This window comes from Felis catus, chromosome E2 (assembly GCF_018350175.1).
Source record: "Felis catus isolate Fca126 chromosome E2, F.catus_Fca126_mat1.0, whole genome shotgun sequence".
In the NCBI taxonomy this organism is placed as follows: domain Eukaryota; kingdom Metazoa; phylum Chordata; class Mammalia; order Carnivora; family Felidae; genus Felis; species Felis catus.
In genome coordinates this window covers 60,261,034-60,288,908 of record NC_058382.1, presented here as the reverse complement: position 1 = coordinate 60,288,908, position 27,875 = coordinate 60,261,034, and the positions used below count along the sequence as shown (strand labels likewise).

The following is a 27,875-nucleotide window of genomic DNA, read 5'->3' as shown; positions in this document are numbered from 1 at the left end:
GAAGAGCGTGGGGGCGGGCGGTTGTGGGTGGCGGGAAGTGCTGGCTCGGAGCTGAGGTTGCCCAGCCCGGGGGTGGGGTGGGGGGGGCGGTGAGCCCTGGAATCTGCACACCAGCCCTGGGCACGCGGGAAGCTCCCTGGGGAAGGGGGTGGCTCCACCCGGAGCCTGCATCCGGCTTCTGCTCTGTGGTTCTCCTGGGTGTGAGGGCTTCCCCGGCTCAGGGAACAGACAGCCCCCACGTCCCGAGGCACCAAGTGCCTTCAGGGCCCCTTTCCAGCCAGTAGGGAGCCTCCGAGGAAGGGCTGTCATCCCTCCGCCGGCGCAGGGAAAGGCATGGTCCCGGCGGCCCCCACCGCACGCACAGCAAGGGGTTTCCCAGCCGCAGGACGCAGGGAGGGCCGGGAAGGGGCGGCCTACGGGGCCTCCGTGCTCTCCACCCTGTCGAAATCAGTTTCGGGGCCAGGACGGCGGCGCGGGGCTGTGCCTCGCCTCCACGTACAGGTTCACGGCTCCAAGAGGTCGAGATTCCGGGGCGACCTGGAGGCAGGTCCTTTGCGGGAGGGACGGGGCCTCTCCAAACAGCTGTAACTCACACAGGAGGTGAGGGGTCAGCCCTGGAGCCTGGAGGCCGTGAGGAAGCCTGGGTTCTGGGTGGGACCAGCATTCCCTCGCGTGGCCACGCTCCAAGGTGGGGTGAAGGGCCACCTGACCCTCCGCACGCGGGCCCAAGACCCCCGTCTTCAGCTGAGCCCTCACAGAGACCTCGTCTTCCAGCTTCGGGAGGCCGACGGCAACGCCTGCTGTGGGTGTGTCCCTCCGATTTGCCTCTGTCTACACAGCCTTCTCATGACACGGTCCCCCTGCTGCATCACTCAGCGGGCCCTGCAGCCCATCCAGGGAAGACATCTGGGGGGGCCTTCAGGCAGGAAGGGGACCCTGGGGACCCTGGAGACTTCGGTTTGAGAAGGTGCAAGCCGGCAAGCTGGGAGAAGCCAGGGATGGGAGACAGGACAGGAGCTGCCCGAGAACACACAGGAGCTGGACTGGGGGTGTGGCTGTCACCCTGGGGATCACGGGGACCTCGGGGGTCACAGAGATCCTGGGGGTCGGGGGGACCCTGGAGGTCTCGGAGAACAAGAAGCGTGGGGTCATCCCGGGGGCTCGGGGAGCCGGGCTGTTTGCTGTGGCATGGGGGCAGTTTCGGGGCTGCAGAGCCCTGTCGTTCCAAGTTCCAAGAGTATTTCCTCACCAGCTGAACAGAAGACCACAACTTTCAGCCTGTGGAGGAGAAAGCACGCAGCGTATCTCCATCTATAAAGGCTCCAAAGTGGAAAAACCTGTTGTTTTTCCTGAAAGCAGCTTGGATGGAAACAATGGCGGTTTTGTTTCGCAGACTCTCGGAGAAATCTGGCTGTTTACTTGCCCTGGCTGGCTTCCTGGTGGGAGAGGGCCTGCGCGCGGGCAGGGAGGCGGGGAGACCGCGAGCCGGACAGTGGTCCCCGCGTCGCATCCCGCGCCCGCACACCTCCTCGGCGGCCTCCTCCGGAGAGGCCCAGAGTCCCTCCCGCCTCCCCCAGTGGGGCGGGTGGCCACAAGGCCCGAAACCAAACAGCTCTATTCCCAAGACTTTCTTCTGCTTTGTGGGCATGACTTTTTTTCTTTTTTTTTTTTTTTAAGTCTGCTTAAAGAGGAAGAAACAAATGTGCTGTTCTTTGGTCCTTCAAAGGGCTACGTTGGGTGGGGGAAGAAATGGCTCAATCGTTCCAGAGAGCAGGTGCTGCAGGAACCGGGACGGGGCAGGTACGTGTGCTCAGCCTGGGTCTGTGCGCACCCTGCACCCGGGGGGCTTTGAATCCAGCTCCGCAGGGCCCTGCTGTGTAATTCGGGCGCGTTCTGACGCATCTGAGGCTCGGCCCCTGGGTGTGACAGGCTGTGAGAATAACCCCTGTGTCCAGGACTAGAGAGGAATGTGGTTTGCGTGCACATCCCCCTCGGCTGGGATCCGAGCTCCGTGAGGCTGGGGCACCTCTTCCGTTCTCTGCTGCAAGCTGGCCGGTGGCAACCGTTTCCCACGGTGCCGGTTATCATCACTGTTGACCCAAACCCTTCCATTTCCAAGTTTCTAAAAGAAGCAGAGGGCTCATGCCAAACGGCACACTGCTCAGCATCCCTAAAGCTAGCTCCAGCCCTAAGGAAATCTGCCCTCCCACAAGACTGAAATTTCAAGCCCAGAACCTCGAATGAACTCGGACCCCTTCTGGGCTGGACCTCCTCCAGCCCACGGCTCCAGGGTCCTGGCCGTGACCGCGAAAGCCGATCAGTGATGAAGGATGGAGCCCCCAGGCAGCGAGGGGAGGCGTTCTGCCCTGCTGAACTACGCCATCACGTGGGAGCCATCCCTTTCCGGCCAGGAAACCTTCCTTGAACAAAATAACTAAACATCATCTGCATGGCCTTGAACTCCTTCCTCTGTGACCCCATGATTCAGATCCTGATGATGTGCCCCCAAAGGTAAAACGGTGGCTGTTCTTTAACACGTGCACACACACGCACATGCGCGCACACACTTGCGTGCACACGCCCGCACATGCACGCACACACTCTGTGTCTATTGTTTGTCCCCCCACAATTGTCAACGCCTCTTTCCATTGGTCTGAACGAGGTTCTCTGGAAATAACCGCTGGTTGGGTCAACCGCACATCTAGTAATCTTATGAGTCCTTATGCTCACAGAGAGCACCAGAGCCCTTGTGGCATTTGTCAATGTGATCAGAGAATGGAGAATGTGAGATGGAAGCTTCTGGGCCACCCAGTCTGTTATTCTGGACTCAAGGAAGGGTGGGTGTTCAAAATGGGAACGGACTCCAGAGCCTTCCCTGGCATCTTGCACAACATTCAGTTTCCATGAAGCCATGCCCGGCTTGGCCCTGTGGGCAAGAGCGAGGCCTGGGGTCCCTTTCCCGATCAGCTGGGGGACTTTGTCCAAGTTACTTAACTGCCCAATACATTATCTGCTATAAAAAAAATAGCACTTCTTTACGGCAGTGTGGAGATGAACTGAGGGAACACAAGGGAGGTGTGTAGACAATGCCGGGTCCATAAGGAGCGTCAGACAGTATTTAATAATGATCACTATTGCGTTATAGGACTGCACCTGGTTAGCACCATATTCTCAGCGTTCGGACACATAGGTGGTGCCTGACAAGTATTTGAAGACCGAATAGGGCAACGTGTACAGCCTGCATCTACACGTCGGCAAGAGCAACCCACAACCCTGCTGTGAATGACAACTTGTCTTAGATTGCTTGGGGCTGATGTCCCAGTGTTGGGCTTGTCTCTGCTACCAGTCCCTAACAACCTGAGAACAGGACCTGTATCTTCTGTGCGTCTCAAGGAGCTGATGAAGAAGTCCACATGGAAACTACCAAACACTACTGAAAGGGATTAAAGAAAACCTGAATAAATGGAGAGATATACCATGTTCATGGATCCAAACACTCAATGCCATCATGATGTCAATCTTGCTCCAAATTTATCTATAGATTCAAAGCAGCCTGATCAAAATCCTGGAAAGAATTTTTTTTTTTTGGTAGAATTGATAAGCTGCTCCTGTTATATGGAAACACAAAGATCTAGAATTACCCAAGGATCTTTACAAAGAACAACTCGGAGGAGCTACACTATCTGACTTTAAGTCTCACTATAAATCTATAGGGACCGACAAATTATCATACTGGAGTATGGATAGGTGAGCAGTTCAACAAAACCACAATAAAGAACCCAGAAATAAAACACACATATGTAATTAATTGAGTTTTTAAAAAGGTGTCATGGCAACTGGATGGAAAAAAGCAAAGTCTTTTCAACACGTGGTGCTGGCACAACTGGACATCCAGGTGAAAGAAAGTGAACCCTTACCTCACTCTGCACACAAACCTTAATTTGCAAGGTATTGAAGACCTAACAGAGAGAGACAGACAGACAGAGAGAGAGAGAGAGACAGACAGACAGACAGAGAGAGAGACAGAGGGAAATAGGGCTGGCTGTGGATGGGCCCTTGGCAAGATCATGGGGGTGGGGAGGAGAAGGAAACCACGTCAAGGCACAGTAACGTGGAGAGAAGGGCATGGTCCCAGCCCAGCTGCTTTGCCTACACAGGTAGCTGTGCCTCTGGGCACCTGTTTCCTTGTGCGTAACACACAGGAGCTGAGACCAGTGAGGTTGCTAGCTCCCAGGTTCCGCTACGCTGAGAGCACCCACGTGCTCCTACAACACCCTCCCTGTCATGCCATGTCACAAGGAGCCCGCCCTCACAGTCTAGCATACATTCAGTTTTATAAATTCTATGGAAATAAAACTAACTGGGGAGAATGTTAAGATGATTATGACCCTGAGAGAGAAACCGGGCCAGTCCCGGGGTGCCGGAAGATTCAAGAATGTCTGCTCAAAGCTGCCATCAGACGCAGACGCCCTCAACCCACTTTCTCACATTTACCCCTATCTGCCCCGATTCATCCATGCAACTTTTTTCTTGGTAATTTCCACAGGGCCTCCTCCATGCCTCTCCACATCTCAGTGAAGTTCATTCACGCTGAAAGTTCTTTCTCCGTCCTAAGATGTGGACAATTATATTTCTCTTCGGTGCATCCCAATGGCCCATGAGCGCCCGGGGTCTGACACTGATGACGGCCAACTATCCACATGGCAGCTGTTATTCTGGGGACACAAGTGGGTAGTGCCCCTAACACAGACATTTAAAAAAAAGTTCTGGTATACTCTCCTGCCTTGGGCTTTCCAAATGAGTATTTATTCTAGGCCAGTACAGATTTTACCATTGGAAATGCAGCTTAATCTCCAATCTTGTGGAGTGGTTTGATTAGAAACTTGTGGAACACGCCTGGTGAAGTCGTGTAACGGTTCATGAATATGGACTTCGGTGGACAAGCTGCTCCCAGGGCACGTGCATTACCTTGAATTGACTTGCCTGGGCCAGGAGAGGGGTCCCTAACCACAGGTTTCCCCAGCGCCTCTCCGCCTTCAACAGTTCCTCTCTTAGGTCAAGAGGCTGCTGATTTCTCTGGGAAGCAACACAGCCCTCCTGTTCTTGGTGACAATGTTGCTTGAAGCCGGTCTTGCAGGTCAACAAACACGGGCAGGGATGGCGTTTGATGAATAAGCACGGGTGAGAGTCGGCTAAAGGTCACCAGCCTCAGGCCTGTACACAAGACCTCGTCTCTTGGACATGAGACAGGAAGCTACATCAAGAGACAAGCAACTCCAAGCACATTCACTCATTCACTCACTCATTCATTCAGCCACTCATTCACTGACTCACTGACTCACTGACTCACTGACATTGTCACCTCCAGCCTCGAACGTGCTGCTCTCTCTCCCTACAACGGTGGTTCTCAAAGTGAGGCTCTGGACCCACAGCATCAGCACAACTGGAAACTCATTAGAAACGTGACTCATACACTTAGGGGCTGAGGCCCAACCATCTGTGTTTTGACGAGCCCTCTGGCAGCCTTGGATGAACTGCCTGCTTCACCAGGGCTCTCCTCCTGGATCTGGCCATGACGGCCCCCGTGCTCCTTTGCCATGACACCTGTCACTCCCGTGCTTGCCTGTCCCGTGCTTGCACACCCAGCACGGCAGGAGCACAACAGACGTGGAATGGAGGAAGATACGCATGGGTGAAAGGGTGAGAGAATCCGGGCTGTGCTGAGCCTTTCCCGGGGTCAGAGCCAGGGTTTTGAATGTGAACAAGGTGGATTTCATACCGTCAGGTTGCTCTCCGTCTGCTGCGGGAGGCAGAGAAGAATTGGATGGGGCCCTCGGGGAACACGGGGCCAGGGCCGATGGCCGTGGGAGCACCGGCTGACCCTTCCGCGTCCAGTGATGTGTGCGCGGTGCCCAGACAGGCACTTCTAACTGCTTTCGTTGGGTGGGCCAAAACAACCATTCTGGCTGCTGGAAGGTGTCCAGTGACATAAGGCTGCTCCAGCCTCGGCCTCTGTGGTCATGCCGGGCTGCCATTGTCACCAGGGCACATGGCTTCTGTCCGTCCTCACTGCTCTTTGTTTTGAAGTCCATGCTTGGATGGATGATTCCCAGAGCAGCTCCGATCCAGTGTAAACAGGCCTTGTCTGCCCTGACAATCTGGAGAAATGGCCTAAAAATAGGCCAGGAGGCTTGACTCATGGAGGGGGGGAGCTCTTGGGGTCCAGAATTCCCCTCTCTGGAGATGACTTATTTGGGCTGGTGGAAGATGAGGAAGGTGACTGTCATGCAGTGACTCATCTGGGAACCCTTGGAGGCCTTTGATTCCTCCCGGGCAGCTGACCTCCTGGCCTCGGGACACATCTCCAGACCCACAGAGGGGACGGTAGCAGGGGCCGTGGGAGGACACAATCCAGGGTGGGAAAGGCCGGGCGCTGACACATCCTCTCCCCTACTCTTCTGGGCCATGAGAAACGGTCCTGCCTCCACAGCCAGAGACCATCACGGTCTGGCCAGTACTTACTCAGCCTCCTCACATCCCGGAGTCCGTGCTTGTGTCTGTCCCAAGCTGCTGAGGCTGCAGTGAGCCTGTGCTCATCCCAGAGGGACAACCTCATCAGAACACACCCTTCTCCCTTTGCTCCTTCATGAAATGAGACTCTCGATGAAGCCAGTGACATCACATGGAGACCATATGTGTGGGAATCGAGGGCAAAGTCTAGTCTTCTGGTAAGTCCTTTGACTGGTTCATGGTCTTCCCTTCAGCAGTGATGTGTTGGTGAGGATATCTTCTTGTCACTGGCAGTGAATTCCAGGTCTTTTGGGGACAGCCGGTTTCTCTGCCTTCCCAGATCATGGACTTTCTTACCCACACTACTGGGCACCTAACATGGCCTGGGTGTCACAGTTAGGTGACTGCTTTATATTCATCCACCCAACCACCACTCATCCATCCATCCATCCATCCATCCATCCATCCATCCATCCATCCGTTCATCCACACACCCATTCACCTACCAAACCATCCATCCATCCACCCATCCATCCATCCACCCACCCACCCGTCTACACATCCATTCACCAACCAAACCATCCACCCACCCACCCACCTATCTATCCATCCATCCATCCATCCATCCACCCACCCACCCACCCGTCTACACACCCATTCACCCACCAAACCATCCACCCACCCACCCACCCACCTATCTATCCATGCATCTATCCATCCATCCATCCATCCATCCATCCATCCATCCATCCACCCACCCACCCGTCTACACACCCATTCACCCACCAAACCATCCACCCACCCACCCACCCACCTATCTATCCATGCATCTATCCATCCATCCATCCATCCATCCACCCACCCACCCACCCATCTACACACCCATTCACCCACCAAACCATACACCCACCCACCCACCTATCTATCCATCCATCCATCCATCCATCCACCCACCCACCCACCCACCCGTCTACACACCCATTCACCCACCAAACCATCCACCCACCCACCCATCTATCCATCCATCCATCCATCCATCCACCCACCCACCCGTCTACACACCCATTCACCCACCAAACCATCCACCCACCCACCCACCTATCCATCCATCTATCCATCCATCCATCCATCCATCCATCCATCCATCCATCCATCCTTCCACCTGTCTATACACGCATCCACCCATTCACCCACCCATCCACTCATCTATCCATCCACCCAACCAAAAACACACACAAGGTAGCTCTTTTTCTCTACTTCTCTACACCTGCACTGGGAACACAGGGTTGAATGAGATACTCTGTTCCCTGTGCTCTCCTGGAACACAGGGTGGATGAGATGCGTCTCTCTATCCTTGACAAGTGCAGTCCTTGGGTGGTCCATCAGCAAACAGCTGCAGAGCAGGAGACCAGGGCCAAGTGAGAACACAACTGAAGGGCACTCGCTCTTCCTGGAGGAACTTAGGGAAACGGGGTTACCTATGTCTTGCATCCCAAAGTCAGAAGCCACTTGCAGATAGGCCCCGGACTCCGTCCGCGTGGGCGCAGGACAGCTCAGCAGGACAGGCTCACAGACGAGCGTTCGCAGGCTGTGAACAGACCTGCTCAGCCCCCGTGTCCACGGTGCGGCACAAAGTGCCTCAGGTAGGTGCCCTGGCAAGGAGCTTCCGTGTGGAGCCAATGGGTCAGCAGGCGGCCAAGGACACTCCACTGTTTTTCCAGACTCTGAGAGCCACCTCCTGACATTTTGTGCCATTATAAGCAGTGACTTAAGCATCTGGATAGAGGATACAGGGGAATGCAGACAGCCAGCGCCGGGACAGGGCAGCAAGCTGGGGGCGGCGAGGATGGTAAACGTTCCCAGCCCCAGTCAGCGTCTCCCCGCGGGGGGCTGGGGGGGGCTCAGTGAGCAAGTCAAATGGCTTTTGTTCCTTTTGTTTTGTTCATTCCATAAAGGATTTCACTTGACTCATGATTTCCCAACCAGCTCCTTCTGCAGCTTAAGAAAGCAAGAGTGAATAATTGCTCTGGTTTTTTGCTAGTTGGGTTTTTTTCCCCTTCATTACAGGAATGTGTAAACACCCTGGGTTTTTAAGGATGAGCTGCCAGACCCCGTGTGTCGGAGGCTCCTGCTTTCGGGCAATGGCTGGCGTCCTGGCCGGGGAACCCAGGCTGACCCTTTTGGCAAGATCCGACCATCACTACGCTGCTGGGGACCCCGGCCTCGGTGCCACTGGCCACACTCGAAGTTCAGATCCATCTGTTATGAACCGAGCCATGGCCCCCCAAAATGTGTCAAAATCCTAATTTCTAGAACCCCAGAATGTGACATTTGGAGGTAAGGCCTTTAAAGGGGTAACTAAGTTAAAATGGAGTCACCAGGGTGGTCCCTGACCCAACGTAACAGGAAGTGTCCTTTTAAGTGACATCGGGACACAGACACGCACAGAAGGACGACCACGGGAGGACACGGGGAGAAGTGGCCATCGGCAAGCCAAGGAGACAGGCCTGGGGAGGAACCAGCCCTGTCCACACCTTGATCCCAGCTTTCAGGACTGGGAGAGAATAAACATCTGTGGTTTAAGTTCCTGGTCTGTGGTGCTTTGTTACGCAGCCTGAACTAACACACCGTCCTTCCCTCCTCTGCACCCATGACCTGGGCCTTCCCTGCCCCCACCGGCCCCGTCCTGGGCAGTAAGTCCCCTCCCGGGTGTGACGGACGGGCCCCCACCCAGCCCTGCTCCAGCCCAGGGAGATGGCGGCTCAGAGAGGCCCACGTGGGGGGTGAGGCCCACGCAGAGAACGAGGCCAGGAGGAGCTGTGTCAGCCTGGCCCTGGTTCCGGAAGGACTCACACCCCCCCCCCCCCGGCCCCGGCCTCTCCCCGCCATTGCCTTGGGAAGGCGCACCTGGCAGTCTGCCGGGCACGCTCCCCCTGAAGTGGCATTGCACGGGGTGGGAACAGGGCTGGGAGTGGAGGGAGAAGCGGCTGCCCTTTCTGGGAGGGGCACGCACACCACAGAGCTGGGCGTTCCGGGAAGAGAACCCTGGCCCACCTCCTTCTGCACCAGACGCTCCGGGCCACGAAGACGACCCTGCGCCCCAATCCTCTCCAGTCACCCCCGCCGTGGGGCCGCAGATTGGGGATGCACGGGTCTCCCGTATAGTCTCAGCGGCAGGCGGGGGCGGCACGGACTCGGGTGGGGCGACGCGGGGGGTGGCTCCCGGTCCCTCGCACGGGCAGCCCCCGCGAGAGAGACGGGGCACGCGCGAGGTTCTTTGTGGACGGCAACCTTCTCAGCCTCAGCCCTGTTGACGTTTGGGGCCTGTTATGAGTTGAACGGTGTCCCCCAGAGGGTATGTCCAAGTCCCAACCCCCAGAGCCCGAGGACGTGGCCTTCTGGAACCAGGGGCTTTGCAGATGCGATTCAGAGGTCATAGTGAATTAAGTGCATCCTCCACCCCAAGACTGGAGTCCTTATTCCAGGTGGGGAGCTGGCCAGATGCACGCTGAGAAGAGGCTGAGGGATGCCTGGGTCCCCCAGGAGCTGGAAGGGGCAGGAAGGACCCTCCCGGAGCCTGTGCAGAGATGGGCTGGGGGAGAATGAAGTCCGCAGTGTCAGGCCCCGCCCTGGTCATTCGCTGCAGCGGCTGCAGGGACCAAAGAAAGGACACTGTCGTGTCTTCTGCAGAGGGCAGGGCCGTGGCGCAGGCAGGTGGGGAGGCAGCCTGTGGGGCAGCACGAGGTCTTATAATCGCAGCGGCCGTTTCCAGCGGGGGGTGGGGGCCGGGGTCCCTGCCACCAGGCGGCTGTCAGATGCCTTCACGACGGCGCTGTGTCCTGGGGAAGGTGCCTTTGTCCTGGTTGCACAAAGCCCTGCCGAGTGCCCCAAAGGCCCCCAGCAGCCACGACGGAGGGACCCCTGCCCCGAAGCAAGCGGCTCCAAGGATGGGCTCACTTCCCGCTGTCACGTCCCCCAGGCCCCTCGGAAACGGAGCCACCGCCTCCCGCATTTGGGGCGCCTCTGGAAACGCCTGCCCGATCTCCTGCGGGGTTTTTCTGGGGCACACGGTCCATTCCCCACAAGTGCACGTGGGTGCCGAGGGAGGGCCCGACCAGAATCGGGCAAGGGAGGCCCAGCTCCGGAGGGCACCCACGCCCCGTGTCCCGGCTTTGCTGCAGCGGTCCCCCCCCACCACCCCGGTCAGGAAGCGTTGACCTCCAGGTGCTAGAGCGCGGCCCGGCCTCCTGCCTTCTCCACAGTTAGGAGGAGTTAGGCTTGCGTCCCCAGGCGGGTGCGGGTGTGGGCTGGGACACAAAGAGGGATGCTCATGTCACCCCTCCCGGCCCTTGGGGCAGACGGTGGAGGCTCGCGGGGCAAGTGGGGACGCAGAGTCCCGGGACCCCAGCCAGCCGCCCAGGCTCCGGGGCGCAGTGGTGCAGGCTCGGGGAGGCCGTTCCTGAAGGCGTGTCCTCAGGACGGGACGGCTCCCAGCCTGCAAGCTCTCTGGGGCTCCTGGGCAGAGGCCCCCGGGCTCCAGGTCCAGCCCAGCTCCAGGATCCCCAGGCTGCTCCGTCCAGAGTGCGGGAGTCCCAGGAACGGGCTTCCGTAAGCCTCTCATCCTTCCTCAGTGGGGGGGGTGCAGCCTGCAGCCTGGGCACTCAGGCGCCTTCCCCAGCCCGCCTCCCGAGGGGCCGATGGGGGCAGACCAGGCCCAGCCGTGCTCTGTCACCTCCCCTCCACCTCCCTCCAGGTCTGCATGGTGGAGAACCCGTGCGGTGTCCTGGCAGGACGGGTGGGACATCAGCCTCCAGATCAGAGGACGTCGGTGACCTGGTGTCATACTTCCCCACCCGGGGGATTCAGGCACATTCCTGTGGTCACACATACGAGGGGAGAAACACCAATCGTACCGGCACGCCTGCCTTTTGGGCCACATCCCTGGTCCTCACCTGGGCCTTGAGAAGTCACGAGTTCACCCCCCAACAACAGACAGTCGGCCCCAGGCAGGGGACACGCGAGGTCTGGGGTCTGTCCCCCTGAGCCTCCCAGGACCCAAGCAAACACACTTCTCCTGGGGCAACAGAAGTCCTCCGAGCCCCCGCCGCTGCCCCGCGAGGGAAGGCCCGCTAACGGAGCGTGTGAGCGCACACGTGGCGTGCAGACGCGCACGTGAGCAGATGTGCCTGCGAGCGGGTGCACAACACGTGCACGAGGACTTGTGTGGGACGCGTGCAGACGTGCGCGTGAGCAGCTGTCCCCGGGCCATGAGCCACGGCGTCTGCGCCGGCCCCGGACGGAGCCCGGTGAAGGCGGCGGGGGTGTCTCCCTCCCACGCCACCGAGAGAGGGTCGGTGGCCAGGCCTCGGATGCCGTGGGGGCCCCTGGTGCAAACTGGGGAGGGGGCTTCCCACAGCACCCCCCCCCCCGGCGCCCTTCTCTTCCCGACAGCCTGGCCCCGGTGATGGGAGGCCTCGGGGCCACGGGCAACAGCTGGATGACGCACCCCGTGTCCACAGTTCCGTCAGGAGGGGCTTGTCCGAGTTGCAGAGACCCCTTTGTGCTGCCCGGTTTCTCACGTGCTCGTCCGTCCCAGCTCGGGAGGAAACTCAGCTTCTCCGCAGCGTGTGATCCACACCCCTACGTCCCCCCGGACCCCGAGGTCCGCACTGTGCTGATCCCGACACCCCCCTCGGTTCCGGCACAGGCCAGGCACAGGGGGGACGTTGAGGCCGAGTGGTCAGCGCGTTCACCACAGCGGCCGCACAGGAAAGCCCGGCGGCCCCACCCCTGACGTGGCCCCGCCCGCCACGACTCCCCTCCCCCGCCCTCTCACTCCCACCCATCGTCACACAAGGACCTCTGCCCCGGTGTCCCTCCGGTGCGTCACTTCCACACGTCAGGAGTGGCCGTGGCTGGGGACAGGTGAGTCCACTCCTCCCCCGCCCCCGCCGACTGGGACAGGCTGGGGCAGCCGGTCACGCTCGTGTCCCAGCTCTGGCCTCCAGTGCTAGAGACGATGGGGGTCCAGCCATCTCCAGTGAAGACAGGAAAGTACCACGGTCTCTTTGCGGCCTCGGGGTTTAAATGAAGTAGGGATTTGCAAACCTCGGTCCCCAACCCCAAGAGATCAGGAGGGAGGCACTGAGCCGGGAGAGGCTTCAGCAGTGGCTGAACCTACAACCACTCTAGAAAAGAAAGTCTATTAATTAAGGGAAAACATGAGAGGGGCGGGGGTTTGTTCCCCCGACGGAGAACAGTGCTTGGTGTCTCCCCTCAGATCCCAAGGTCATCTGAAGCTCCCACCTCCGGACCATAACTTGGGCAGCAGAGGTCAGCGACAGAGGTCAGCGACAGGGCCGGGGATCCTGTGGAGGTCCTGTCTCCCTCTAGTGAGACCCCCCCGGGGACAGCTGAAGGAGAGCGGGGGATGGGGCCCCACAGGTGGCTTCAAACCCAGCTTCCCGGTCTGGTCGGGGACGCACAGATTCCACCCCCTGAAAGGACCGGGCAAGGCAGACTCTGAGTCCAGGCCGGGCTCCGGCGTGTGCGGTCGGGGCGGCTCACGGGCGGAACCGGGGACGCAAGCCTGTTCTGGGGCCGATCCCGGCAGAAGACAAACCCAAAGACACGAGTGACTACAAAGGAAGGACATGGGGACTCACCCCTAAGGCCACAGGCTGGAGGACAGGGCCGGGGCCGGGATGGTGCCTCAGACCGTCACACAGGTGCGTGCTGCATCGGGGCCCTGCCCCTGGGGGCCTGAGAGCCCGGCTGAGGTTTCTGTCCTTCCGCACAGCCCTGGGCACGGGCAGCCTCCGTCCGCGGACACGTGGGAGTGCCGGGGGTGGGGAGGGCGGCTCCGGGAGTCCAGGGGGAAAGGCATGAGCGCTGCTGACCGGATGCCTGTTTATACCCGGCTGATAGGACGCACTCGGTCCAGACCGTCCCGCCGTCATGTGACAGGAACGAGGCTTTGCTGACAGCCAGGTGGGGACTGTCAGCGCTTCCAAACACACAGCAGGAACACTGCTGACCGAGAGGGTCCGAAACACACCCGCCAACAACACGCCGGTCTCCCCTAGGCAGGCGACTCCAGGGGCAGAGGCCCCTCCACCCCACACAAGCACGCCGGTCCCCACAGGCCGACCCGGCCAGTCCCTCCAGTGCCCTGGGCCACAGTCTGAGCCGTGACCTTCCTTGGCCTGGCTCCTTGTGCCCTCGGAGCAGGGGCCTCCCTGCCCCAGCCTCACGCTGCCTGCTGGCTTCTGTGGATGTTGAACCCCAGCCCGTTTGCATGTTTCAGCTGCCGGTTCTGAGACCCCCCCCCCCCTCGGCTCACTGTGGGGGAAGCTGATCTGAGTGCCGAGCGGTGAACTCAGGAGTCCACGGAGCTGCTGGGCAAGACTGTCACCGACCACGCGGGTTCAGAGTGCACCTACCAACACCAGTGAGCTCGCTCCAACAGGAAAACGATCATTTCGCATTTCACTTTCATGTTTCAGAAAAGCACTTAAATAGCACAAGGTCCTGTGGAAACCACAGGTGGGAGACCCACTCACAAATGGACCAGACCTCCAAGCGGAGGCTCAAACCCACCGTGGGTTCTCGTGGTTCTGGGGTGGGGGGGGCAGCAAGAGAATGGGGTTGAACCACAGAAGCTCACCCTTCACCACGTGGATGAGCTCACGGGCCCTTGCTGGCTTCCCATGTCCTGTATCCCATTAGGGACAGTCCCCACCGCTGGGGAGGATGTGGGCCAGTCACAGGCTCAGGCAAGGGCTCCTGTTTTATGCCTGGCTGGCGGGTTTTGTAAGTTTTCAAACTGCGTGTGGTGCAGAAACCACCTGCTGGGCATCCAGGCACCTGTGCGCACCGGTCCCTCCTCGTCATAGACACCTCCGGAACGAGGCACTCAAGCTGCGCGAGGCCAGTGCCGCTGGACGCCGGCCGCCACGCCTCGGGGGTCATCTCGCAAACGGGACACGCGTTGCCTGAGCCTCCTCCTGCTTCCTCTGTGTCCTTCAGAGGCCTGCAGCTCCCCCACTTCCTCCCCGCGTCTGCCGGGCCCGGCGGGGACGCTGCGCAAACACGTCCGGGCCTTCGGCCGAGTCTGCGGCGATCTCTTCTCGCGGAAAAATACTGGAACGATGGTGAAAACGTCGACGTTGATTTTATCGCTTTAGCCCGGTTCTGACTTTTTAATTTTCCTCGGGTCGATTCGTCTGGTGAGATGCAAGGAAATCCCTTTATGTCTGAAGCCTCGGAGGGACGAACTCCTCAGATTGTGTCTTCACCGAAAACGAAGGCCGTTGCGGTGTCTGACCCGGCGGGCCTCCCCGGGGGCCGTGCAAAAACCGCTTTCCGGGTCAATCCCGACCGCGGAGACACTTCGTGGGGGAAGAATGCTGGAAGCATGAAAAACGGCCTCCCTCACGTGTCTGTTTGCCCTTTATCTACTTTTCTGTGTTTTCCAAATACTTTAGAGGGAGAACGTGTTACAAAAAAACAAGTTACCGGCTCAGAAAGTTCAGGGTCAGCCTCCAGCATGCACTACCAACTGAACCATCTCACAGCAGAGCAAGAATCCAGGGGGCGCTGAGCCCCCGTCCCAGGGGACCGGCTGGGATGCAGGCGCCGAGACCCCCATGTCCAGACGGGGAAGACGAGGCCCAAAGACACACGGCCCGGGTCCCAGGTGGCTCGCACGTGTGCCCCGCACCGGGCCACCGGGCGACGCGGTCACCGGCCGTAGACCCTGCAGGAACCTCGAGTTTGGATTCTGCCCCCAGAATTTGGAGAGACGACATGGATGAGGTCGCAAGTCCCCCGCCAGTGGTCCTTTGTTACGTCGGCGGCAGGACACGACGTGCTTTCAGTCCGTGTGGGCATCGAGGGAGGGAGGGGTGAGGGCCCCTCAGAGACGCTGATATGGAGTCGGGGCAGGAGCGCGAGGACCGCAGGGCCCCGTGTGGACCACCTGGGCCAGGTGAGGAGGGGTGGAGACAGCCCAGAGCGGGGCCCAGCTCAGCGCCACGGCTCCCCTCCCACGCTCGGGCACGCGGCCCCGGCCCCTGGCGAGATCTCCACTCGCGACCCTGCGCTGTGATGATTTTCCTTTGGAATCCACGCTTCCGGACTCGCCGGTGAAACGAGTGGGGGTGGAAACAAGGCTGTGAAATGACCGAAGGGCCAAGGGGGAGAGGCAAACGAGCGCGCGGACGGGCTGTGGGCCCCGAGCTGCGGAGGGCACACGGGCCGTCTCAGCGCCAGCCCTCCTCCCAAGGACCCGCGACGGGCCCCACACTGGTGCCCCCCACCCTGGGGGAGATCTACTCCCCGTGGGGGGCACCGGCAGGTCTGGCTGCCGCCTGGGTTCCGGGGGAAGAACCGCTCCTGGGGCCCCAGCTTCCGCGGCCTCTCCCCGCGGGTCTCTCCTCCTCTTAAAGGGACCCACCGGAATGACCCCATCTTCCTCCACCTGCGAAGACCCTATTTCCAAATGAGGCCGGGGGTTGGTAGGACCAGGATGCATCTCATCAGGGGACAGAGTTCAGCCCACGGCAACTGTGCAGAGAGCCAGGCCCCCGAAGACGTGGAAGGTGTTCAGATCCCTCTCCACACACACCTGGGGCAAGCCTCTGGCTGTGGCTTCCCGGCCCGAGCCCCAGGGAGACGGATGGAGGGACAGGAGCGCAGCAGGGACGGGGACCGGGGAGGGAGCCTGCTCTGTGCCGGGAGCCCGGCGCACTTCGGGGACAGCGGCACCGCGGCTGCTCCCCAGACGGCAGTCACTCGCCCTCCCCTGGGGAATCTCCGTGGGCCCCTGACCCCATCTCCTCCTTTCCATTGAAAAGAGCCCCTTTATCTAAACCCTCCCTTGAAGGGCTCCGTACAAGATTTCAGGATAAGGACAAAGAATGTGTCTCCAGTTTAAGGCTTGGGTAAATCTGCATCGAGTGACAGCAGGCACTCAATGAGAAGTCGGCCAGCTGCGGAAGTCAGGAGCACAGTCCTACCAGGGTGCCGTCCCACAGGAGTTCTGGAATATTTAAGGAAACTTGAAGACCGGTCTGTGGGGCAAGGGGCCTGAGGACGCTGCGGGGAGCACGGGCACAGGCGGGGCCAGGCGGGCTCAGAGCCCGCAGAGTCGGGGCACCTGAGGCCCCGCGAAGAGACAGATGGGGACGGCCCTGATGGTGCGGCAGAGGCCGGGAGGGGGGGGGGTCAGTCCTGCCACCAAGGCCGAGGTGGCCTCCTGCTCCAGAGCGAGCACGCGCCTGTTCCAGCTCAGCTCCCACAAGCGACCAGACCACAGCAGGAGACACGCGCAAGGCTTCCCGGAAAAGGAGCCAAGGGCCCAAGGCACACACACCCACACGTACAGTCACACACGCACACACACGCTCTTCTCCGTCCTCCTCCCGCCACCCGGTTTGCCCCAGAACTCGGCACGTTTTTCTGCCGTGCCCTCTGTTCCCGCCGCGGGCACGGCTGCAGACCCCACGCGGGTGCCGTAACCAGGCGCGGTTTTCGCACCGTCCACAGGCTGATGGGTTTTTCCACGCAGGCTGTGTCTCGAGGGGGCCGGCGGCACCAGGACCTTCACGCTCAGGACTCCCCTGCCGTCCCCCCCCCCCCCCCGCTTCCGGTCCACTCCTGGTGGGAATGTCGCGCCCTCCTCTGCTCCGCGGCACGTGGGAAGTGCGGCCCGTTTTCGGGTCTGCGGCGACCGCTGCTCCCGAGGCTCTGAGCCCAGCACTTGCGGTGTGGACCTCGAGGTCGGCCTGCAGTCACGGCTGAGTGAATGAGTGAGGACGCCCCTCGGGGCTGAGCCTCCCGTGTGAGGCCTGGGGAAGCACTCCCGCGGGCAGCCGGGAAGGATGTGAGGGCCGTACCTGACCAGCTGACACGCCTGCCGGGGCCCGGGCGGCCCGGGGGTGTCCCGGGCCTCGGGCGTAGGGGAGGGGGGGCACAGCCAGGGGCATCAAGCGGCCACCTCCCCAGCTGGGGCCCGTCAGGTGAGGCGCCGTGGGCCGCGACGTCAGAGCAGGAAGAAACGACTCCCCCGGGGGTTTGCCGCCCCGGGTCCGGGCTCAGCGCGTGTCGCCTGCTAGCCCTGGGCCCGGATGCCGCCGGCCCAGGGTCAGGGGAAGACGGCCCGCCTTGCAGGGGAGGGATGAGCAGGCCTGGGCCGCGGGGCATCATTCCGCCATGTGGCCGGCGTGCTGACGGACCTGCTCCCCCCAGCCCCTCCTCGGGGCCTGCCTACAGGCCCGGTCTCCAGAAGGACTCAGCCCCGACGAAACCTGCATTACCAGTTATCTGGCAAAAAGGGGAAATGCTAAAAACACCCCAACCGTCACCCACCCGTCACTCCACAAACGCCCCCTGCCCCGGCGTAGGCCGCACTTCGGGGGGCACGGCCGACGGGAGACGGACTGGCCCCGCTTGGAGACCGGCCTGGAGGGGGCCGGAAGGGATTCCGGCCGCTCCCCTACGTCGCTCACAGACTCATTTGGCAAACACACACACGTCCGCCCGCACGGGCGCCGCTCTGGGCCCCGCGGCCACAGCACTGACCGCGTTCGCATCCTCCTTTGGAGCTCTTCGCCCACGTTACGTGAGGAGCTGTTCTCCACGTTCCCGACGCGTTTCTAACCAGGCTCGTAGGGGCCGTGTGATACTCGGCAAGGCCTCCCCTGTGACCGGACACTTGGGTGGCCCCGTCCGTCCCCACTATGAGCACCGCTGCCCTGAGCGCCTTCAGGCGGAAAGTTCCCACCCGCGACAGTGAGGTTTCAGGCAACCGCTCGGACCCCCCTCCCCAGCGAGCCCCACCACCTCGGTGTGGAACCGGCAGGCCGGCGGCGACACAGAGGGTCCGCCCGTCCCGAGAGGAGCCTTCGATCCAGGCTGCAGGCCGCGAGGAGGTCGGGGGGGTCAACTGAGCGAGTCTGCAACCGGACAGATGCGGGGAGAAGAAGCACAACAGCAGATACTGCCGTTTGTCCCAGAAAACCGGAGCGGAGCTGCACAAAACATTCCATCTGTGCTTGTGAGCGCGTGTCGTTTACGGTCGAGGCAAAGAGATGTATTCCTCGCTGCGAACCTCAGTCAAGAAAGGGTGGAGGAGGGGCGCCTGGCTGGCTCCGTCGGGTGCGCGACCGACTTCGGCTCAGGGCGTGATGTCGCGGTCCGTGAGTTCGAGCCCCGCGTCGGGCTCTGTGCTGACGGCTCGGAGTCTGGATCCCGCTTCGGATTCTGTGTCTCCCTCTCTCTCTGACCCTCCCCTGCTCATGCTCTGTCTCTCTCTGTCTCAAAAATAAATAACCATGAAAAAAGTTTGTGTTTTTTTTTTTAATGTTTATTTATTTTTGAGACAGACAGAGACAGAGCATGAACGGGGGAGGGTCAGAGAGAGGGAGGCACAGAATCCAAAGCGGGCTCCAGGCTCTGAGCTGTCAGCACAGAGCCCAATGTGGGGCTCGAACCCACAAACCGTGAGATCACGACCTGAGCCGAAGTCGGACGCCCAACCGACTGAGCCACCCAGGCGCCCCCATGAGAAAAGTTTTTTTTTTCAACTTTTTTATTTATTTATTTTTTTTTATTTTTGGGACAGAGAGAGACAGAGCATGAACGGGGGAGGGGCAGAGAGAGAGGGAGACACAGAATCGGAAACAGGCTCCAGGCTCTGAGCCATCCGCCCAGAGCCCGACGCGGGGCTCAAACTCACGGACCGCGAGATCGTGACCTGGCTGAAGTCGGACGCTTAACTGACTGCGCCACCCAGGCGCCCCGAGAAAAGTTTTTAAAAAGTGTGAAAGCGAGAAATATTGGGTTGAATGGTGGCTCCAGAAGACGGTCTCCTGCCCAGAACGTGGAAGCTTGACTTCATCTGGAAAAAGGGTCTTCGCGGTTGATTAAGTAAAGGCTATTGTGATGGGGTCATCCTGGATTCAGATGGGCCCCACATTCATCGTCCTTAAAGAGAAAGAGGAAAGGACACCGGAGGCCCGGGACAAACCAGGCGGAGCTGGGATGCGGCCGCCAGGGCGGCCTGGTGGCGCCTTGATTCCAGGCTCCAGCCTCTACGCGGAGGGAGCAGGTCTGCACCACTCTCACCCTGGCACGTGGTCACCATGAGACATGAATACCTGGGCCCCCGCTGGTCTCCGATGGCACGTGCTGGACACACAGCGGGACAGGGGCTCCCGCCTGGGGCCGAGGACCCCGCGCGAGGACCCCGTGCCCCGGTGTGGCAGGGGTGTGCAGGGGGCTTCCCCTGTCTTTGGACATGGCCACGTTCTGGCTACTTGGAAAAGCCTTGCTCCCTGGTCCTGAAACCCCTCTGGGAAAAACGCCCCCGTGACCAGGGAGCCTGGGCTGGCCCACAGGGAGGCCCAGCAGCCTCCACGGGGAGTAGCGCCACGGGGAGTTTACACGTGACAAAGCACTTCCTCTACGTCATGGCCCGCGCGCCCTCACAACTGTGGGGAGCTGGTTTTGTGGGTTCCCGGACAAGAGAAGCAACGCCGGGAGGACCCGGCGTCCTGAGGCCAAGCCGACCCCAGTCCGGCCTCGCCCCAAGTCCTGCTTTAACAGTGACACGTGAGACGGCTCTGGGCTCTGTGTCCGAGCATTCCCCCGGCCTCACCTGCGGCGCCGAGCAGGCACTCGGCAAGCGGCGTGGACGGAACGGAGTCCCGGCCCCAGGCCTGCCCCCGTGTTCTGGCTGATCTCCCTCCCAGGCACTGGTACCTGGCACGGGCTGGGTGGTGGGAGGGCGGGGGCAGCGCGGCGTCTGGCCAAAGCGTGTGGAAATCTGCAGGCTCAAGGGAGCGAGCGGATTCAGCCAAGCCTTGGAGGCGGAAAGCAGGTGGGGCTGGTCTGGGAGGCCAGGTCCCGGGGAGTCCTCCGACCGTGCTCGCGGCCCACGGCCACCCGAGAGCCGTACGCGTCCGAACTCGGGCCCTGAAGCCAATACACCCAGGCTCCGGTTCGGGCCCTGCCACTTAAAGTACCAGGCGCCCGGCAAGCAGCGCGGCCGGCTGCCCCGTCTGCGAAATAGGACGGCAAGGGTCATTGTCTCACAGCCGTTACAAGCATTAAATGAGATGAATCGCACGACTCAACGAGCTCCAGGGGCTCGTGAGCGTCGAATGACAACGCCCCGTCACCCAGGCCCATCACGGGCCAGGTGGTCAAACTCTCATCCGGTCGTCCCTTGCCTCCAGCACCCTTCCGCGGGACGAGGAGGGGGCTGGCATCGTTCTCTGGCTGCGGGGGAGCCTGGGGCTCGGCACACTCACCCCTCATTACGGAATCCCCCGGGCACCCGAGGGGAGCCGAGACCCGTTAGTGCTTCCACTTAGAAGCAGCACTCACGGTTTTGCAGCACAGCGGGCGGGCGTGAGATCTGGCGCGCGTTGCGGGCATTTCCCGCCTCCCGAAGGGCGCACCCATCAGAGAGCCTGTGGAGGCGCCCGCTTCAGAATCCCGGTAACAGGCTGTAGGCGGGAATGAGAGCTAGCGCGAGGCCATGATTCCCGCTGAGAACAACCAGAGAGCTCTCCAGGGCAAGGGGCCGCCTGCTGGAGGGCGTCGGGAGGATGGGCTTAGAGAAGGGGGACCAGCGAGGAGAGCCACCTGCACCTGCTTGGGTTCTGGGGGCACCTGTCGCTTGTGGCGCTGGCGGGAGGCTGAGAGCCGTGTGGCGCCGCACCCAGAGGGTATCCCCACTAGGGACAGAGAATCAGTGGAACTTTTAGCGGCGACGTAGGGCGTTGGAAGGACTAGCCGGTTTTCCCCACAGGTGATGCGGTAAGTTCTGGGGTTAGGTGGAAATGGGTTGTGCGGAGGGCCCTGGAGAAGCAAAGTTTAGACTCTAGGACCCACCAGTGTGTGTATGTGTGTGGGGGGGGTGCCTGGGGGGCTCAGTAGGTTGAGGGTCCCACTCTTGATTTCGACTCAGGTCATGATCCCAGGCTCATGGGATTGAGACCCGTGTTAGCCTCTATGCTGAGTGTGGAGCCTGCTTGGGATTCTCTCTCTCTCCCTCTGCCCCTCTCCCCCACCCACTCACACTCTCTCTAAAATAACAATAATAAAATTACTTGTTGTGACAGAAGACAGGACCACATGTCCAAAAGCCAAGAGAAAACACAGATCTTAGAAACAGGCCCAGAAGTGATCCAGATATCAGATTTAAAAGGCAGACTTTAAAAAGTACCATGCTGAGTAAATTTAAGAAAAGGGAGGGAAAGATGGAGAAACTCAGCAGAGGGCATTCTAGAACCGAGGGGGGAAAATACGCTATCTGAAGAGGACGAGCACAGGTTAGACAGAGCCGAAGACAGAATTGGTAAAGTGGAAAACAGGCTGATAGAATCTAACCACGTTGAAGCAGGAGGAAACAATTCACGACAACAACGTCGGAGACAGAGGGGACATGGTTAAGAGGTTAAACGTGCGGTAACCGGAGTCTTGGGAGAAGAGATCAAGAATGATAAAGAAGTAATACTTGAAAAGATAATAAAAGAAACCAACCCCTGAAACCCGCAGCATCAGAAGCGTGACAAATATGAAGACAGCCACGCTGAAAGCACATCGTATTAAGACGTCTTAAGACCAAAGACAAATCATAGAGGCGGCGAGAAAAGACTCCTCGCCTTCAAAGGAACGGTAACGAGACTGACCACCAACCCCTCGGCAGAGACGCGGGCGGGTCCAGAGACAATAAGGTCCCGTCTCTGAGAATGCCGAAGCAGCAGCGCTAGCCCGCTTACGTCACCCTCTCACGATAACGGTGTAATGGAGACACGTCGGGCAAGTAAAAACCGAGCGGCTTTCCTGCCAGAAAAGCTGTTCCAAAGGAAGTCCTAAAGGTTCTTCCGACAAAAAGAAAATGACCCCAGAGGACAACGTGGAATTTCAGGGAGGAACAAGGGAGCAACAGCAAGGGCGGATACGTGGACACATGCGAACGAACGCTTCCTGAGCGCCGGCCGCAGGAACCCGCGATGAGGATGAGTCGTGGGGTCCAAAATACGTGGGGCATTAGAAAGCATGGTCACAAAACACAAGGAGCGGCTGGGTCTGAAGAGAGTTAACTTATTCCACGTTTCCAGCATGAATGGGGAGTGGCTAAGTGTCTTAGATTGTTACAGATTAATGTGCCTCTAGAGTAACCACGAAAGGACCAGTAAAAGTTAATACAGGGAAACTGTGAAATATCTAGAATGTTTATTGATCCACAAAAGGCAAGACACGAGAGAAAAGAGCTTATAAAAGAGATAAGTCAAATCGCAAAAAGTATGGCCGGTATAAATCCAAACATCTCGGTAATTCACCGTCTCCTGTGCTGATCACAACAGACAAACCTTCATTATAAGGCAGAAAGGCTGAAAGATAAGCACACGGAATGGAAAACCACTCAAACGGGAACCGGAAGAAAGCTGGCGTAGCTCTACCAACGCGACGGAAGCGAAGCCTTCGGGAGGGAAGCGTTACCGGAGGCACAGAGGGACATCTCTCCTCGTGATAAAACGGCGAATCCGCCAGAAAAATATTAGAATCCGAAGTTTGTGTTTGTTCACTAAAAAGCCAACAGAACTAAAGGCAGGGGCGGAAAGATCCACAGTCGCGGTGGGGATGTTAACACGGCTCTTTCGGGACACCAGGAGCGGCCCTGGTTCCTCTCACCTGGAAACTCTAGCTTCTCAAAAGGCCAAGCAGAAAGTGAATCGCGCCTTCGCGGAGCGCGTCCTCTTTGTCAGAAATCTCTGCTTCGAGCCAACCACAGACGGGGCAGCGCGGGGAGCCCGGCTGGCCCTTGTCAGGCGCTGACCGAGGAATCCTTTGGAGGGAACACAGCCTCTTTAAGGAGCAGGCGGGCTTTGCGTGGACACACAGCCCCTTGGACTTACTTCCAAATTCTTTGCTCTTTTTAGTTGAAGGTAACCTCAGTCCCAAGGTTACGCGTTTCAAGATACGAACAGTTTCCTATCAAAAAGATGTGGGGCAGGGGCTGGGGCTTCCTGGCGGCCACCTAAATCTGGATCTTTCCAAACACCCTCGAAAACTCACGCAGCGGAAGGGGAGCAAGGCCCACGCAAGTTCCACGCTGTCAGCACATCCACGTGACAACGAACACTAAAAACTTACAATTATCCTGTGGACAGAAAAATAAGCACTAATTTCAGAGCTGTTTCTTGCGTTCCCACCTCAGAAAGCTGGGTGGGGAGCGGCATGAGTTTGGGAAACAGAAGAGGACCGAGCCAGAAGCACCTCCAGGAAGAGGCAGCCCGTCACAACTGGGAAAGTGGCAGAGAGTTCTGAGAACCCGCAGCAGCGGCCACAGGAAAGGACCTCAGAAATGCATGCAGGGTTTGAGGACGCAGCCTCAGAAAGGCAATTCTTCAGGGGGGAGAGGGAGAGCTGCCCTTCCGAGATGGCAAGGCGGTGGGGAAGATCTGTAGGGAAATTTTGGGTCTCACAGCCAGACAGCCCAGGAGAGCACACACCCTGTCCGTGTGCACCCAGAGGCTCTGTGCTATCCTAAAACAAGGGCAATTCTGAATCTCATAAGCTGCCCCAACTTAAGCACCATGTCCATAAAATGCAGATAGAATTCTTCACCTAGATGATGAAGAATTTAACACCTCTTAAGGGAGAGAAAAAAACAGGCTAGAAGTCCAAACTTCTAGATTTTCCCTTCTCACCCTGGCTCAGGTACTTTCAGAGCCATCATAAGCAGACTCTCTCTCTCTCTCTCTCTCTCTCTCTCTCTCTCTCTCTCTCTCTCTCTTCGTGTGTGCATGCACATGTGTGGATGTGTGTGGATGTGAAGAACAGAGATTTGGGGACACTGTTTAGCAATTTTTTAGAAAAAGGTAAAAGCTGTTATAAAAAGGAAACAGAGCATGGGGATCAAAACATTTCAGGTGGAAAAACTTACCATCCCCTCCAACCAAAACAGAACAGAAGAAAACAGTAACGTGACACTCCAAAGGAGACTAAATATTCTCAAACAAGCACTTGAGTGTATGACAATCGCTTTGAGCTGTAAATTCCAAGACTAAGAACAAACACGGACACACACACACAGAGACACACGCATCCAGGAAGAAATGAAGTAAATATGGACAGAAAGAAAGAAAGAAAGAAAGAAAGAAAGAAAGAAAGAAAGAAGACAAAGTCACATATGCAATGAAGACTTCATTAAACATGCCCAAACAGGAGCAGAGTTGAGTAAAATTTAATGATACCATTGAAGGAGAGAAGAAAAATGGACCAAGAGAAAGGAAATGAGATAAAGTCAAAAAGCAAAAAGCGTCAGAGAAAAAGAGATTGGAAGAGAAGGCGGGAAGAGCCAGCACGTATACACTGCGGAGGTAGACGGTCTGACTCTACGTGCCCAGAGCCACCGGGCCCCTGGAAAATTCCCCTTGGAGTTCCGGCTCCGCCGTACCTCAGTGAAGCTATCAAAGTTAAAGATAAAGTTCCCAGGTCCTCTGGGCAAAAGCACCAAACAACCTGAAAAGGCTCAGTAAGTAAAGAGGACGAGCCCCAACCCCTGTACAAAGACGACTGAAATCCCGTATCAGAGAATGAGCCTCTGTAAGATTCTCTCTTCCCCACACAGCCGCCAACACCAGACAACGGAGGAAACACGGCCCCTGAAGGAAGTGGGGAGGACAGGCCAGTGGCAGAGGACAGAAGTTTGTCTGCACGTGGATGAAGGGGGTGACGCTGGGTGAGTCCCATTTTATGATGTTTTTGCCTGATGGCAAGACCCGGTCAGCACCACGCCGATGGCTGACATGCTAGTAGAAGGCGCACCATCTCACTGGGTTGAAAAGCAAAGGGCAACATTTACAGAGATCGCAGAGCTGGAAAGCGATGGGAGAAATCCAGGAAAACACCAAAACAGAGAGGAGGGGGAGGCACCAAAATGCTGTGTGTAAACTCTGCCCAAATCCTTATCTGACGCCTGAATTCTGCCTGCATCTGTTTCACGGTATGAACTGCCAGGTAAAACAGACCCACCTCAAAAACCCATGCACACCAGAAGAACTATCACGGTGTCCAAGAGCTAAATGGCATATTAGTTACATTTGAGATACTTGATTTTTTAAAGAACACAAACCACAAGAAAACTGAACCAAAAATCAGTAACAGAGAGATAAGTTGAAAATCCCAAACTATGTGGAAATTAAACAACACACGTCTAAATAACAAACGGGTCAAGGGAGAAATCTCAAGAGAAATTTAAAAATATTTTGAACTAAAAGAAAATAAAAATACAACTTACTAAAATCTGTGGAATGCACCAAAAGCAAGCAGTGCTTAGAGGAAGGTTTATGGCATTGACTGCAAAAAAAAAAAAAAAAAAAAAAAAAGGGGGGGGAGCTAAAATCAGTACTTTATGTTTCCATCTCAGGAAACCAGAAAAAAAAATAAGGGCGAATCAAATAGGAAATGAGCAGAGAAAAGGGTCAGAATTAGAGCAGAAGGTCAATGAAACTGACAACAGGAAGTCAATAGAGAAACCCGACAAACCACAAGCTGGTTCTTTGAAAAGATCAATAAAATCAGGGAGCCTTGGGCTAAGATGAGAGGGCATGAATTACTAATATCAGAAATGAATCATAAAACTATTAAAAAAGAAATGAATCACTGCAGATCCCACGGAATTAAAAGCGTAATGAAGGAATACTCTGAAGAACTCTGTGATTACAAACTTGGTGACCTAGACAAGATGGACAAGTTCCTTGAAAGACATAATCTGCCAAAACTCACAGAAGAAATAGACAATCTGAATAGGTTTCACTTATTTAGAAAATTGAATCAATAATTAATAACCTTAAAAACCAGAAGGCACCAAGCCCAGAGGGGCTCACTGGTGAATTCTACCAAATATTTAAGGAAAAAAATTATCCTCTATAATCTCTTTCAGAGAAAACACTTCCTAACCCATTCTATGCGGCCGGCATTACCGTGATACCAAAACCAACGACATTACCGTTATCTCTCATGAAGACAGATGCAAAAATCCTCAATAAAATATTAACGAATTGAATCCAGCAATGTATAAAAGAATTATACACCATGACCAAGTGGGATTTACCCAAGATATGCAAGACTGATTCAAAATTAGAAATTAATGAAAGTATCAGTCACATCAATACACTAAGAAGAACATATTATATTAATAGATGCAGAAAACACCTTTCACAAAACCCAACACCTATTCATGATAAAACTCGCAGTAAAGTAAGAATAGAAGGATTTTTTTCGACTATCTGCAAAAGCTTACAACTAACATTGTACTAGAAACCTTCCCACTAAGATCAAGTACAAAAATGTCCTCTCTTGGCACGCCTTTTTGACATCACACTGGAAGTTCTCGTTAATTCGACGAGACAAGAAAAGGTATACAGACTGGGAAGGAAGAAATAAAACCGTTCACAGATGACATGATTGTTTATGTAGAAAATCTGAAAGAACTGATAGAAAAAAAAAAATCCCTCCTGGAACTAATAAGTGATCACAACAACGTTGAGGGATACAAGGTTAATACACAAGAGTCAATTGCACTGAAAAAGTGGAATCTGAAATAAAAAAAAATACCATTTGCATTAGCATCTCAAAATAAAAAAGTTAGGTATGATTCTTTTAAAAAAATTTTTGTTAATGTTTATTTTTGAGAGAGAGAGAGAGCACATGTGCACGAACACGGGAGAGGGGAGGGGCAGAGAGAGAGGGAGACACAGAATCTGAAGCAGGCTCCAGGCTCCGAGCTGTCAGCAAAGAGCCTGACTTGGGGCTCGAACTCATGAACTGTGAGATCATGCCCTGAGCCGAAGTTGGATGCTTAACCGACTGAGCCACCCAGGCGCCCCTCTAACAAAATATGTACAAGATCCACATGAGGAAAACCGCAAAACTCTGAGGAACACAATCAAAGAACTAATAACAGTTATACCATTTAGATATTCCATGTTCATGGATAGGAAGACCTCAGTACCGTCAAGACGTTAGCTCTTTCCAAGTTGATCTATGGATTGAAAGTAGTGCCAATCAATATCCCAGCAAGTTATTTTGTGGATACGGACACACTGATTCTAAAGTTTACACGGAGAGGTGAAAGACCAGAATAGCCAAGTCAATACTGAACGGGACAAACAAAGTCAAGGGCTACTACGACACTGCTAGACTCACAACGCAACGTGCAGCTACAGCACTCAGCGACGTGTTGGTACGAATTCAAACAACAACGGGAACACCACCACACACCCATCGGCACGGCCCAAATCCACAACACTGGGGGCTCTCGTTAACGCAAAATGGGGCAGCCA

At 57.0% G+C, this 27,875-nt stretch overlaps 1 protein-coding gene and 1 long non-coding RNA gene across 2 annotated transcripts in view; one reads left to right on the top strand and one right to left on the bottom strand.

Annotated features, from left to right (window-relative positions):
- BANP (BTG3 associated nuclear protein) overlaps positions 1–27,875 on the bottom strand; it is a 304,623-nt gene that overhangs the window by 62,067 nt on the left and 214,681 nt on the right. The window lies entirely within an intron of this gene.
- LOC105261283 lies at positions 6,530–9,093 on the top strand. Its single transcript, XR_891195.4, has 3 exons — positions 6,530–6,728; positions 8,578–8,847; positions 8,933–9,093. It is a non-coding gene; the product is annotated as an uncharacterized LOC105261283 (long non-coding RNA).